Source organism: Coffea arabica, chromosome 9e, assembly GCF_036785885.1.
Source record: "Coffea arabica cultivar ET-39 chromosome 9e, Coffea Arabica ET-39 HiFi, whole genome shotgun sequence".
Lineage (NCBI taxonomy): Eukaryota > Viridiplantae > Streptophyta > Magnoliopsida > Gentianales > Rubiaceae > Coffea > Coffea arabica.
Genome location: NC_092327.1, coordinates 1995650 through 2011037, shown reverse-complemented (window position 1 = coordinate 2011037; position 15388 = coordinate 1995650).

The window sequence follows — 15388 nt, the reverse complement described above, 5'->3', positions numbered from 1 at the left end:
TTCTTGAATATCTCCCAATATTCATACAACGACTCTCCTAATTGCTGCTTAATCCCACATTTTTTCTTTCTTAAACTAGCTGCTTGGGATGCAGGAAAGTAATTTTCCAAGAACTTTTTCTTCATCATTGTCCAATTCGTAATGCTTCCTACAGGCAAGTAATATAGCCAATCCTTAGCAGCTCTCTTTAAGGAAAAATGAAATGCTCTCATCTTTATTTGCTCTTCTGTAACACCTGTAGGCTTCATGCTTGAGCAGACAACTTGAAATTCTTGGAGATGCTTGTGAGATTTCTCACCTAGCGAACCATAAAAATTGGGCAGAAGATGAATTAGACCAGATTTTAATTAAAAATTAACATTTTCTACTAAATCAGGAAATGTAATACAAAGTGGCTGGTTATTCAAATCAAGAGCAGCTAACTCCCTTAAAGTTCTGTTGTTGGCCATGCTGACTTCGCCCTGTTCAGAATCGCTTGAGTAATGTGCCAATTCAACAACCAAATTAAGTCTTAGAGATGCAGCAAATGATTGCTCTTCCTTCTGTGCTCCAGCTTTTTTCTTGAGCCTATGCACTGTCTTCTCAATTTTAGGATCAAAAAATAAATCACCTATTCGAGATAAACGAGGCATAAACTTGGAAAAATGCTAGAGGAATAAAATAAAACAAGCCCAAAAAGAAACAAATAAATCACCAATCCCCGGCAACTGCGCCAAAAATTGACAAGTGTCGAATTTGTGTAATAATAATTACCTACTCAAAACAAATATAAAACTGTATATAGTGATGAGCAGGATTGTCTCCACAGGAATTGGAGAATTTTATTTCTTTTCTAGCTGAGATAAAAAAAGGGGATTTTGGGGATACTTGGAATTAACCACTAAATTTAGTAAAATCAAAATAACACAAATGAAAGAAAATTGAATCAATAATAGCAAAACTCTAGTTAAAGGAATAACTGTTAGACAAAGTTCATAAACCGATCATAGATGTAAAGATGAATTCAATTATTTATTCATAAATTAGTTCAAGCATAAAAACCAACTCTTCTTGATTTTGTCGATAGTCAAGGTACGATCGTTGACTATTTCTCTAATCAAGAAACAATTCTAAGTACGACCATAGAAGTTTAATTTCACGATTACATGAATAATTAGAAGAGCCTAATTCTAACCAATGAATATGCTACAAGGGCTTTTTTAAGTTAGATTATTCATTCCTCTAACACAACCTAGTTATGCTAGTTGCTACCAGGATTAAAGCAATCTAACAATTACATATTAAATAATTTTAATTAGCAATTGACTATCAAGTCAATTCAAATACCAAACCCTTTGATATTTGAATAACATAATAATCATGTATATTAAAACCAAAGAACAAATAAATACCAACAAATAAAAGAATCGATTCAATGTCACAGTTTGTAGATCAAAGTCTTCAAGCTATTCTCAGGCTAGAAAGATTGATTTAGCCGCATATCATCGAGTGAAATCCACAAGACTTCATTGATAATAATTGCTTACGGTTTTTTTTTTTCAAAAGTGAACGAAAAACAAGAAGAAAAATAAAGAGACGAGCGATGGCCATTTGCTAATGCTCCAAAGAGTCACAACACGAAATTGTTGCTGGCCAACTCCTAATCAAACGGGTCCGTACTTTTCTTTTACTTTTTATTTCCTATTCGATATCAACTACCAATAACACAGCATGTTTTTTTAAATAGAAAAAGGTAACTAATAAAGATAATATTCCAAGTTCCCTAATCCAATACTAGAACTAATAATGAAAATTAAAGTCTTCAAAATCTTCCTCCAAAAACTATTCTGAATTCGACTTGGACTTGGAAATAGGCCCCGAATGCACCACCATGAAATTAACTCTTAGAATGCTGAAAAATTGCTACTTTTGTTCACATCTCACATAATTCCTTAGAATTAGCACAATTAACCAAATATTAATAGAATCTAACAATTAAAACAATAGTTGGCAAGAATAAAGGGGAAATTAATCATAAATTTAATACCAAATTTTACCCTATCAGATCCCACAGGGAAGATTGTCAATTACCGATGGTCTTTGAATTTCTTTATTATTTAAACTACCACGAGTGCAAGAAATTAAAACTCCACTGCGAGCATAAAATAAAAATAATGAAAATAACAATAGAAATCTCCTAAGATTTTTGAATTTCTTACTAATCTTGCAAGTGAAATTATCGATTAATTAAATGGCTAAATATAGCGTAATTTTCTGATGTATATGAACCTATTCTCGTAGTGAATCAACTATACTTGTAGTTAAGCCATACCTACTATTGTGGTTATGAAATTAGCTACTAGTTTATTGTGAGAACCCGTAATTTTTCCATTTTTTTAGGTTTTATTCGGGTTAATGGCTTGTTTTCTGCATTTTCTTTATTAGAAAAATTTTTCAGATAATTTTTATGAGCAAATAGAGTTTTCAAGTTATTTTTCTAGTATCGGTTAGGTTTTGAGAAATTAAGAATGTATACCGGACGTGGGACCCACTAGTGCGAAAAGTTCGGAAAAATTCGGCCAACTAGGTTAAGTTTTGGATACTGGATTTAATTTACCGGGTGTTAAGAGATAAGTAGAGGATGCTAAGTGGATTGGTATAAGAGAGACAAAAGTTAGGCAAGTCATTAATGAGGTGACAAGTGTCACCATTTGGTTGGAGGGACTTGTAAGACCACTATTCATTTTCTTACCATTGACGAAATAAATCACAAAAATCACCAAAATTTCACCATTTTCTTCTTCTCTAGTGGCCGGCCCTCTCTCTCAAGAAAGGAAGAAAGAAAGCTCTCCAAGTTTGCTCAATCTTGCTCCAATCTTCTAAACCAACCATTTACTCTTGATTTTGCTCCATAAAAACACTTAAGGGAGTGATAGTGAGGTGTTGTGTGGAGTTATTTGGAAAGCTAAGAGGACTTGTTGCTCTCTCTCTCTTGTTTCTAAGGTGAGTTATGAAGAACCACTCTCCTCCCTCTAATGATGCTTAATTTATGCTTAGTGGTGGAATAAGATGCAACTTTATGGATTATTTCTTGATTTGTGGTTGAATTGATGAAGTTTTATAATTTTTGGAGATTTTCTGTTTTAATATGAACATGATTGTGTGGCTATGTATGATGATTGGAAATGGTATGTAAGGGATATAGGAGGGGGAAAAAGTGGATAATTGCAATCAATTTCTGTTTTGGACCAAAAATTGAAAAGTTAGGGTTTATGAAGTTACATTCTGCCCGGTTTTGTAGCTCCTAGTTAGAGGCTGAATTGGCCTTGCCTTAAAGCATGAAAGTTGTAGGGAATGATATTTTAGAGGTGCCTACAAAATTTCAGGTCAATCGGAGTAGCGTAGCCTGAGAAAAGTCGAAATTACCTTTGCTGTTCTGGTTTTACCCGAATTTGGGAATTGCTTCTGTATTTGGTCATTTTGGTTAGGAATGCTTCCGAATTGGTTATTGAGGCCTTCTGATGAAATGTATCCCTGTTTCTTAGCTTTCAGCTGGTTTTGGAATTTCTGGATTTGGAGTTGGATAGCCTGATTTATGATGTTTCCGCTAGAATGCATTCTGTGAATCTGTTTTTGTGATTCTGGTGTAGTATCTTGTATTTTTGACCTGGTTACACTCGAAACTGGATTGAGTGACCTTCTGCAATATTGTATCCCTATCTCATAGCTTCGAAACGGTGGGTCTTGCACCTTCATCCGATAATCGTTGTGTCTTTGGTGCCATTACCGCAAAATGATGTCAAAAACTGTTTTTCTGGTTTTGAGCTTAACTTGCATTTCCGGACTTTTCCCTAGCTTGAATTGTACTTGTACTACTTGGAGCTTACTGAATGGCTATTGAATGAACTTATTTTGTGTGTGCCTTTGGGAGTGATTGAGGAAAACAAAAGAAGCCTTGATGGCTGGAAAAGTAAAGAAAGACAAGGGGAAGTGCTGTCCAAATGTTTGTAGGAGCTTCGGTGCAGTCTCGGGAGATTTGCTATATCTTGATGTAGAAATGTCGGAATTGAGTTCCGTTTGTTGTGTTTTAAACTAGATGAATAGGGCTATAAACCGTGTGAATTTCAGATCCTGTTTCTATTTTTCCAATTTATGGTGATTTTTCAAAGATGACTGAAATCTTGTACCTGTTCTGTCCTCCACTGGATAAAGCAGCAACTTGCGACTTGAATTCGACTGACTTACGTTCTGAATCTTACAATAGTGTTTTCTGGAAAGTTATAGCCCTTTGAATGTATTTTCTAACGGTATAACTTTTATTAATTTTGGACTTCCAAAACTTGAGATATGATTTTTTTTATAAGGTCGCGCGGAACTGGAAAAATTCTGTTTTCCTAGTATTGATCTTGCTTTCTTTATCTACTTCAAATTTGGAGTTGGTCAGTCGTTGTAGGAAGGGCTTTGAGGTTGTTCATGCTTTTAAGACTAATTGTTACCTTTTCACTCCGAGGTCACCTCTTTGCTTTGCATTAATGGTTCTTTTGACTAGGCATATGGCTCGTAACCGAGTCTCACTTGCGAATTCCATACTCGGTCTTGGAGTCGAGTTTTAAGTGTTTGCCTTGATTGTTCTAGGAGGTAACGACGAGTGAAGCCACACTTGGGAAGGAAACTTTTGAAATTATCCTTGTTTGATCAGGTGAGTGTACCACTCCCCTGAGTTATTGCTAAACTGGTTTTCTGTACTTGCAACTTGCTATTTGAATATCTTCCCTGACTGTTTATCTTGTATGAGACGAGGGTGTACTTTATCACACTCGTTCTCTTGCCTGTACTGAACAAACTGGAATATATTACTTGTACTTGTTATGTACTTGAACTTGTTACTTGCACTTGTGATGCGATCGTTTGGAAGTGAGTCCACGATCGTCCTGTTAAACTTGATCGTCCTGTTAAACCTGAGCTCAACCTCATGGGGAGTTAATTAAATCGAGCCATGCAAGGGCTTGGTCGAGAAAATTGACAATCCGTGGGTGCCTGTTTTTATGGAATCTTTGAGTATTGAGACTCTTGATTCCAGTATACTCGAGTATTACCATTCCTGTTTTATTTGGCGTTCGGGCCCGGTAAGGGGGTATGAATGGTGAACGGGATTCGGCGTTAAAGCGGTGTTCTACTGGACTGGTTTTCTTTAGTTGAAAGTTGACGGAGGGTCAACGTAGTCGGATCAAGTACTGCAACGGGAAATTGGCTCCTGAGAGCCATCTGTATCCTTTCTATCTAAGTTGTTTACATATCTCCTGATTTGGTACACCTATGTGATTAATTGAGCATGAAGTTCCTTGGTCCTTGACTGTTATTATTATTTTTGGTACCTCATTGAGCTTATAGCTCACCCCGTTTTGTTATCCTTGTTTTCCTTACAGGAAAATCTTTTGGGAACAATGATGTTTGGAAGCATGAGTTGAGCTAGATATATATTCTTGTGTATAGCTCCTCAATAGATAGAAACCTTGAATGTATTTCGATCCAACAACTCCCTTTTGAATTGTAATTTTGCAATCATGTATTTATATATATATAAAAGTGTTTACGCATGTACATGTATTACCCCGCTCGAACGTGTCGAACGTGTTCATTCTTTATGGCTACCTAGAGTTTAATGAAATTACTGAGGTTTCGGACGAGTATAGTATCCAGGTGTGAAAAGGAAAAAAATTCGGCAGGGATTTCGACAATATTATGGGTTGGTAAGCTACTTTTCACTTGGAGGTTTCCCAATCGTTCGTTTTCTTTGGTTTCTATCACGCGTGCTATAGAAGTGGGAGTGATTTGACCCCGTAGTCCCGGCGAGAGCTGGGCAGGCGGTCCGCCGAACCCTTTGGTTCGCCTTAGGGGAACGTGGGGCTGTCACATTTATTACTTCTATAAAATTACATGGAACAAGCCACTAAAGCCACAAAGGTATACCTCTACTCTCAAGTGTATACTCTTTAGCACTTCTTTGAATTAGTGTCAAATCTCAATTCTTATTATAAACCTAACACCTTAAGATTATTACAATTAATGGCCAGTTAATTATGATTAGAAAAGAAAAAGTGATAAATAATTTATTCAAACTAATATCATTAAATAACCAATTTAACGTCACTAACAACATATAGAAAATTCATCCATAACTCTAGATATAATTTTAGCTAAACAAGAAAGACATGAAAACAAGATCCAAACTTATATTATAATCAAACATTAGAATCAATACAAGAAGCAAAGTGATAGGAGAAATGTCACCCTTGTCACATGAACTCCAAAGTCTCCATCTTCATCCTCAACTCCATTTACCTATTACAAGAATGGATCGAAACTACATTACACTATACTAAACTAATGAACTAAATTAATAAACTAAGAAAAACTAGTGAAAACTACATTTTGGTAGTGCCTCTAGCCTTTCAAAGTTATGAAAGAAGCTCAACAAAGGCCCTATTTATAGAGAATTAAAGATCCAAACAATCATGTTTCAAGTTGTGCAAATTGTCTTGAGATTCCCAAAAGTTGTTTCTCCAAATTTTCAAGATGTTTCATGCACTTTCCAACTGAAATTCATTCAGAAATTTGGTCCACAAGTAGTAGGAAAGAGCTGCAAGTTGAAGTACAACTGGTTCCAGCTATAAAGTACTCAAAATGTTAATGCGCACCCTCAAAACACGGGTTGAAGTCATGTATTTTACCCGTGTATTGCCTCCCCTGCAGGTAGAGGTGTCAAAATGGGTGACTTGGGCGGGTTTGGGTTGGGTAAAATGGGTAATGGATATAAGTGAGTCAACCCATTTATACCCATTTAATTATATGGGTATGAATGGGTAAGTCAAAAAATGAATTGGGTAACCCAATTACCCATTTATAACCCATTTATTTTAATTTTTTGTAAATTCATTTAAATTCATTTTTGCAAACTAAGTTATCAATTTATACCGCTCTTTGTACCCATCATTAGTTTTAAATATTTACTTATAATGTTCAATAAGCCTAATTACCAAATTTTTTTCATTTATACTCTATTTCACAAAATTACATATTATTTAATAATTGAATAATAAGAATATAAAAATTTGAACTAAGTATTATAAAAGTTAATATAAAAATTTAATCCAAAAATTTTTAACCCCTAACATTTTTTCCATATATAAATTTAAAATTTCATTTTAGAAAGATAAGAAAAGAGGCTCAAATTTATCATAAATTGGTAATGCCGAAAAATGAGCAAGTTAACAAACTAAGAGAAAACAAAATAATAAAATAAAACCAACACATAATAATAATAATGAAACAAAAGTAGTTAACATCATGACAAAATGAAAAATTTGAAAAAAAAAAATGGGTGGGGGAAAAGAAGAGATTTAGGGGAAGAGAATTTTAAATGGGTTAATTGGGTTTGATGGTTACCCAATAATACCCATTTATGAAATTGGTATTATTGGGTAACCCATTTATACCCATATACAAAAATTTAAGATACCCATACCCATCTATTCATGGGCGGGTATGGGTAAATTTAGTTAAGTGGGTTGATTTGCCACCTCTACCTGCAGGTTTGCACTTTTTTTATTAGTCTTTGACTTTGCTTTATTTTTGCACCAACTTTAACTGATATGTTCTCGATGGTGGAGGCTGAAATAGCTCTTGTACAAAACACGACAGTTATAGTCCTTTGAGTTAGCTTTCCAATGAATCAAAAATCATCTAATTTAGAGCTTTGTAGACTGAGAAATGAACAAAATACCCTTAATTAGTCAAAACCCTATTTCAGCTTTTGACAATAAATCTATCTAACTGTATTTCGACTTTTTGATTAGGAAAACTCGTGAACTAGATTTTAATGTCTTATATAATTGTAGATCTGTATTTTAGTTTCAAAATGGTTCAAGAATCATCTCAATCTGATACTTGTATCTGACGATACCTCAATCCGATACTTGTATCTCGAAGCATTGAAAAGATAAGAAGAAGAGCTACAATAGTTAAAAGTCATCAAAGTCCAATTCTCATGTTTTCTTATCCAAAAATCTAAATTCCGGGAGTATTTTTCTGTGGCTGCAATTTGAAATAGTCTACTGACTAGTTAGGGGTAATTTGGTCATAAGTCATTCTATAGATCTCCAATTGACTTGCTTCTTGATCCACTGGAAAGCTAACTCATTGAATGTTGGGTTTTACACGAGCGAATCGAAATCCTTAATTGAGATATTTGAGTAACGGTTACTTTTTTAACAACTAATATTTTGACAATTGAGAGCCTTTTAGAGCAAAATTTCAACACCTATAAATACCTCCAAACATGAGAAGAAGAAAGACTTTTGCCTATACAAAATATAAGCTTCCAAGAGTGATATTTTGGTAAAAATATATTTTGGTTATTCTATAGGTGTAGGAAAAATTGGGTTTGTGAGGTTTTTCAAGAGATGTAAAACCTTTGTGAAGGTGATCCTCACTTGTAAAGTAGTTCTAAATTGGTTGGATGAACTTTCAATTGTAAATAGTAGAGGATTAATTAGGAGAATTAAAAACTTCTTAGCTCAACTAAAGGCTTTTAGGTTGAGGAGGGAGTGAGCCTGCAGTTGTACAAGTTTGGGAGATTATACAATCCTTTTATTTTATTGTTCTCTTTTTGCTATTTGTTTGTGTGGTTTAATGTAATTATATCTCTTATTATTGTGTTTGTTTGAGTGGTTGTTTACTTAAGTTATTTTGGTTGAATAATTGGGTGAAAATTCACCCCCCTCTTCGGTTGCTTGGGTCTTACACTTTTCAATGCAATGCTAAAGCTTCTTGATAAGTGTATATTTTACGTGTTTTAAGTGTGTTTTATTAGTTAGTTTTGGTGCGTTTTAGTCATGTTTTTAGCTAATTAACTAGGATTCTAGTGAAAATCTGCAATTTATGGTTTAAGTAGTAAAAATTGCATTTCTATGGATTTTTATGGTGAAAACTTCATGTTTTTGTAGGTTTAATGATTCAATCATCAAAAGGAGTGATTTGAGAAGATAATTAGATGATTGTTGATGATTTGAAGTGATTTAAAGAAGACGTGAAGTGCAAGAGAGGAAATCCAATCAAGAACAAAAGAAGAAAAGTTTTCCAGCTTTGACACCTTTTAGTATTTTGGCTATATCTTGAAATACAAGCATTGGATTTAGGGATTCTTGAACCATTTTGAACATAAGAGATATATCTACATTTGGTGTGAAGACATCAAAATCCAGTTCAGACATTTTCCTTGTCAAAATTTTGAAATACAGAAGGGCAACTCTGTTGTCGAAAGCTGAAATAAAGCTCTGACCAATCGAGGGTATTGTGGTCATTTCTTGGTCCACAGAGCTCCAAATGGGATGATTCTTTAGGCATTCGAAAACTAACTCAAAGAGCTACAACTTTCATGTTTTGCACAAGAGCTAATTCGGCCTCCATCATTGAGAAAATAGCAGTTGAAATGGTGCCAAATGCACAGAAGCGAAAACGCTAGCTATCAATACGTGACCTGAAGTCGGGTATTCCTGAGGTCGTGTATTCTCTTCTGTTTTCTGGAACTTGCTCATCAACTTGCCCTGCTTTCACACAACTTTTTAGCTCAATTTCAGTTGTATCTAATCAAGAAAAGTGTGGAAAGTTGGAAAGACAACTCATGGGAGTTTCAAGAGTCAAAAATGACAACTAGAAACAACTCATTTGGCTCTTGAATCCTCTATAAATAGAGGCCTTTCAAGAACATTTCCAAAAACTTTGGAAAGCTAGAGAAACTCACTAAAAATGTAGTCTTCACTAGAATTTCTTTAGTTCATTAGTTAGGGTAGTATAGTATAGTTAGTGTAGTTAATCCTTCTTGTATTTGCAGTTAGATTTGGATAAAAAATTGGGGAGTAAAGATGGAGAGTTAGAGCTCATGTGACAAGGGTGATTTCTCTCCTATCACTTTCTCTTTTGTATTTAAGTTCATGTTTAACTATAATACAAGTTTGGATCTTATTTTCATGTTTAGTTAAAGTTTATACCTAGAGTATGGATGAACTTTCTATACTAGTTAGTGATGTTTATTTAGTTATTTGATGATATTATTTTGAGTAAGTTATTTATCACTTTTACTTATCTAATCATGATTAACTGACCATTAATTGTGATAATCTTAAGGTGTTAAATTTGCAATGAGAATTCGAATTTAACACTAGTTGAAGGAAATGATAAACCTAGGGAGTTCACTCACGAGAGTAGAGAAGCACCTTTGTAGCTTTAATGACTTGTTTCATGTAATTTCATAGAAAAAATGAACTTGTAGTTAATTCATAACCACGAGACTAGGTATGGCTTAGTTATAAGTATAGTTGATCGCTACGAGAGTAGATTTTACATACATTAGGAAATTATGCCATAACTAGCCAAGATAATAGTATTCACTTAACCAATAACCTCATCAGTGAGAGTAGTAAGGAATTCTATACCTCTAGGAGTTTTCTAGTGTTAATTTTATTAGTTTTACTTCATGCTTATAGTCTAAATAATAAAGGAGTTTGAAAATCACCGGTAATTGAAAATCTTTCCTATGAGATCGACACCTAATACCCCTATGCTCAATAAACGATTTGTATAATTGCGAAAAATCGCGGGTGGGCCGGGTTTTTAGGATTTTATAAATATAAAACTTGATTGTGGATGAACTAATTGTATATGTATACCCTGCGCTTGTCAAGTTTTTGGTGCCGTTGCCGAGCAAAATTCGTCAATATTGGTGCTAAGAACAACTTTATTAGTTTAGACAATTTCATTTGTTTTTCTTGCTTTTGTTATGTTTAGTGTCTTGTTGAGTCTTTTATTTTGTATTTAGTGTTTTGTTTTTGTATGTTTAGAGTCATCTATTTTTCTTAACTAAACCTGTTTGTAAGTTACTTTGAAAGCATGTTTAGGGGTTCAAGGAGAGCAGAAAACACGAGGAGACAATGCATGAGAGAAGGAAGATCGGCAATGGATGGTCACCAAGTGCAAAGCTCCTTGGATAGAGGTAACCAAGAAATTACCGAAGGCATATAATTTGAAGATGGTTTAAGGTGCTTAAAGGCTAAACTTGATGTTGTAACATTACAAGTTCAATTGGACGCCATTATGTATGAAATTGAGCAAAACAGGAATGTTAATACTTTTAATTCTAATCATGTGATTTGTGATTTCTGTGGAGATTATCATACTACTAATACATGTATGCAAGCACAAAATGTGGATTATTATGATGAATTAGGGCATTACAATCCTTGCTTTGATCATTATGGTGCTAATTGGAATAATTCTTATGCTTATGGTTGGAATAATCAATGTGCATATAATGCTTCTCCATATTTTTATGATTACCAACTTGAATGTATCCAATGTTTTTCTAAAGCATCTTGGAAGTTAGCTTTAGAAAAACTAGCTAATACAACCTCCGACTGTTTTGATAGGGTTGAGGAAAGATTAGAAGAAATAGCTTCTCACTTTGGTAGAATACAAGAACAATTACATGTTTTGTGTGAAATTATTTCCTCTAATGATATGCAAGTTGAACCTATCATGAATGGTGAGCATGTTGCAAGTGAAAATGGATTGCATTTTAATGAAAATGATGAATCTCAATTGTGTTTCAATGAGAAAATGCCCATTTCACACGACAATACCTTTGAAGCTAATCTTGAATCTCAAGAGGTGAGCCTTAACGATTCATTTTTCACCCCTCTTGAGGAATGTATTGAGAATATAGGTTTTAAAGGTATTATAGGTCAAGAAAGCCATGCAGACGTTCCTTTGGTGAGTTCTCAAGTGGTGTAAATTCAAAGTAATATCTATGAAACACTTGAGATAGGTAAGTCACTTCCATCTCTCACATCATTTGATTATGTGGTTTTTTCTATCAAGCCACCATTTATTGATCCACCACGACCTAAAATGGTGGATTATTCATTAAAAAAACCTCCTTGAAAAATGAGCCAAAATAGTCGGCTAACAACTATAAACAAAAGTGCCTGTTGGGAGGCAACCCAATGTTTGTTTAAGTTTATGTTATTTTGGTGTGATTTTATGTTTAAATTATGCATTTAACTTGTTTTGTTGTTTTTCTTTTGTAGGATTGGGAAATAGAAGCAAAGGTGATCAAATGAGGTGAAAAAGACGAAATTCGATCAAGGAACTCCACCCCTCGATTTGAGTGAGTGTTGTTCTTAATTTGTTAAAGAGTGTTAAAATGCATGTTTTGATCATTTTACATGTGCTTGCATTGAGTATTTTGACAAAAGAATGATCTAGGATGCATTTTGAGTAATTTGGGTACCATGTGCAATTTAAGAAAGTTAACATTTCTGCAAAATTTGCTAAAGAAAATGCGAAGCCCAGGAAAATGTGACTTTAAGTCGCGTATTTCATAAATCACATTTTCAAATTTGCAAAAATAGAGCACAATACGCGACTCAAGGTCGCGTATTCATGAAGTCGCGTTTTCAAATCTGCAAAAATAAAACACAATACGCGACTTCAATACGCGACTTGAAGTCGCATATTATGATGTCGTGTATTTGAATACTTGATTAAAAACCTAAAACGCAGCTTTCATTCTTCATTCTTCCTTCCTTCTCCAAGTCGCATTTTTAGGGTTCTTTTTAAAGAGAAATGCCAGTTCCTTATTCATTCTCTTTTCCTCATGTATTTCCTTGTACCTTGAGTAGCTTGTTGTGTATTTTCTATAGGTACATCACCGCCACAAAGGCGTAGAGTTATAGATCGCCGTTATATGTTTATTAATGCCTTTGTTATCACCTTTGTTTCTCATTTTCCATTTTTAGGTTTATATTACTAATGGTTACAAATGGAACTCATGAAGTTTTGGAGATAAGCGGACAACGGTTTGCGACACTTCATGATGCTTCAATCACAATAATAGGGAAGTATTATTTTCTTTATCTTGATTTTTCTTTTTACACATTGAGAACAATGTGCATGTTAAGTGTGGGTAGGAAGGGAAATTGAGATTATATGCATTGTATATGATTAACTTGTTGGTTGCAAATATTGGACTAGTGCTTGGAAATATTTTTGTGCTTTAATTTGTTCAAAATTGGGTTTGTTGGCAGGGACTTTAGTCCATTTATAAGGGGAAACTCAGTCAAAATTTTTTCAAAATCTTGTCCAAAATTACAATAATGCCCCAAAAGGTTTCAATTTTTTTCACTTTTACTCAAAAGGCAACAAGTTCCTTTCCATTAGTACCTCAAATTCCTTCTACATTTGAGATAAATATATATGGTTTGAAACCTTCTTTTCTCATTTAACTTGGAAATGATTATTATGTGATTATAATTACATTTATAGGAAGTATATCGTGTAAAGTGGAGAAAATTATGCCTACATTTTACAAATTTGATGAAATTTCTTCTCTTTACTTGATTTTGCATAGTTAAGTGATAAATATGGTCAATAATTGCAATCCTCTTCTCATGATTATGCCTTTAAGGGACTAATTATTATCTTTACTTAGAAAAAAAGAAGAAAAAAAAGGAGAAAAAGTAAAAAACAAAACAAAACAAAAGAAACAAAAAAGAAAAAAATAAGAATTGTTCTACTCTAATGGTTCTTGTGCTTAGTAACTGGGAGTCTTCATCTACAAATGTCGACTTTCGTGTAAAACGGTACTTGAATTAAGAGTATGCAAAGCAATTTGAGTATGTGAAGTGTTGAGTAACCGGAAATCTTCATCTAAAAATGCGGATCCTCGTGTCAAGGTTGGAGAGTTAAAGCTCATGTGACAAGGGTGATTTCTCTCCTATCACTTTTTCTTTTGTATTTGAGTTCATGTTTAACTACAATATAAGTTTGGATCTTATTTTCATGTATAGTTAAAGTTTATGCCTAGAGTATGGATGAACTTTCTATATTTAGTTAGTGATGTTTATTTAGTTATTTGATGATATTATTTTGAATAAGTTATTTATCACTTTTGCTTATCTAATCATGATTAACCGGCCATTAATTGTGATAATCTTAAGGTGTTAAGTTTCCAATGAGAAATAGAATTTAACACTAGTTCAAAGAATTAATAAATCTAGGGAGTTCACTCACGAGAGTAGAGAAGCACCTTTGTAGCTTTAATGACTTGTTTCATGTAATTTCATAAAAAAATGAACTTGTAGTTAATTCATAACCACGAGACTAGGTATTGTTTAGTTATAGGTATAGTTGATTCGCTATGAGAGTAGATTTTACATACATTAGGAAATTATGCCATAACTAGCCAAGATAATAGCATTCACTTAACTAATAATCTCATTAGTGAGAGTAGTGAGGAATTCCATACCTCTAGGAGTTTTCTAGTGTTAATTTTATTAGTTTTACTTCATGCTTATAGTCTAAATAATGAAAAAGTTTGAAAATCACCAGTAATTGAAAATCTTCCCTATGAGATCAACACCTAATACCCCTATGCTCAATAAACGATTTGTATAATTGCGAAAAATCGCGTGTGGGCTGGGTATTTAGGATTTTATAAATATAATACTTGATTGTGAATGAACTAATTATATATGTATACCTTGCGCTCGTCACTTCTATTAGCTAATGTTGGAGCATCTCAAAAGGAAAAAAAAATCTACAAAGGTAGACGACAAGTTAAAATTTGGAAGCCAGAAGATATTTAGGAAAAAAGGGGGTAAACCTTACCCCAGAAGACTGCATAATAAGCAATAAAGAAAATAAAATGTACTATTCTCTTACAATAAACAATCACATAACTATATATAAACCTAATAAAAGGAACATGCACCCTATCCCGCTTGATATTTAGGCCAGTAACGTTCAAATCATACATCGGCCTGTACGTGCTTTGTTGAGCTATCTATGTTAGCAAATGCATCTATCACGTACTTAACAGAGAGGGAGGGAGGGAGGGAGGGGGGGAAGGTGAGACTTGAGAAACGAAGAAGGGTGGAAACTGAACCAAAACATCTAATTTCTGGAGTTTCAATTTTAAACCAAGATCTCTTCAGCCATTTGCCGCTAACTTGCTGCTACGTTTAAGAGAAAAAATTTCATGCGAGGCTAATTTCTTAATTTCATGAATTACACAGACGAATTTTCCATGAAATTGCTAATGTATTGCAAACTAAGCTGATCATAATCTTCCAGTCAATTTGTATGATCGCTGGCTGGAGTGTCGATCAACACAGAGCTTCAAACCCTGTAAAAGGTAAAGCCCTTCTGCCTCCAAGTTTGTTTTTGCACCCAAAAGAGATAGAAAACCCATCAATAAAATTGATTAAATATCACGAATAATGGCTTCTTCTGCCAGAGAAACCCCGGATTACCTAAAGAAGATCCACGTTAAGTTTACAGCAAGAGGCCTGGG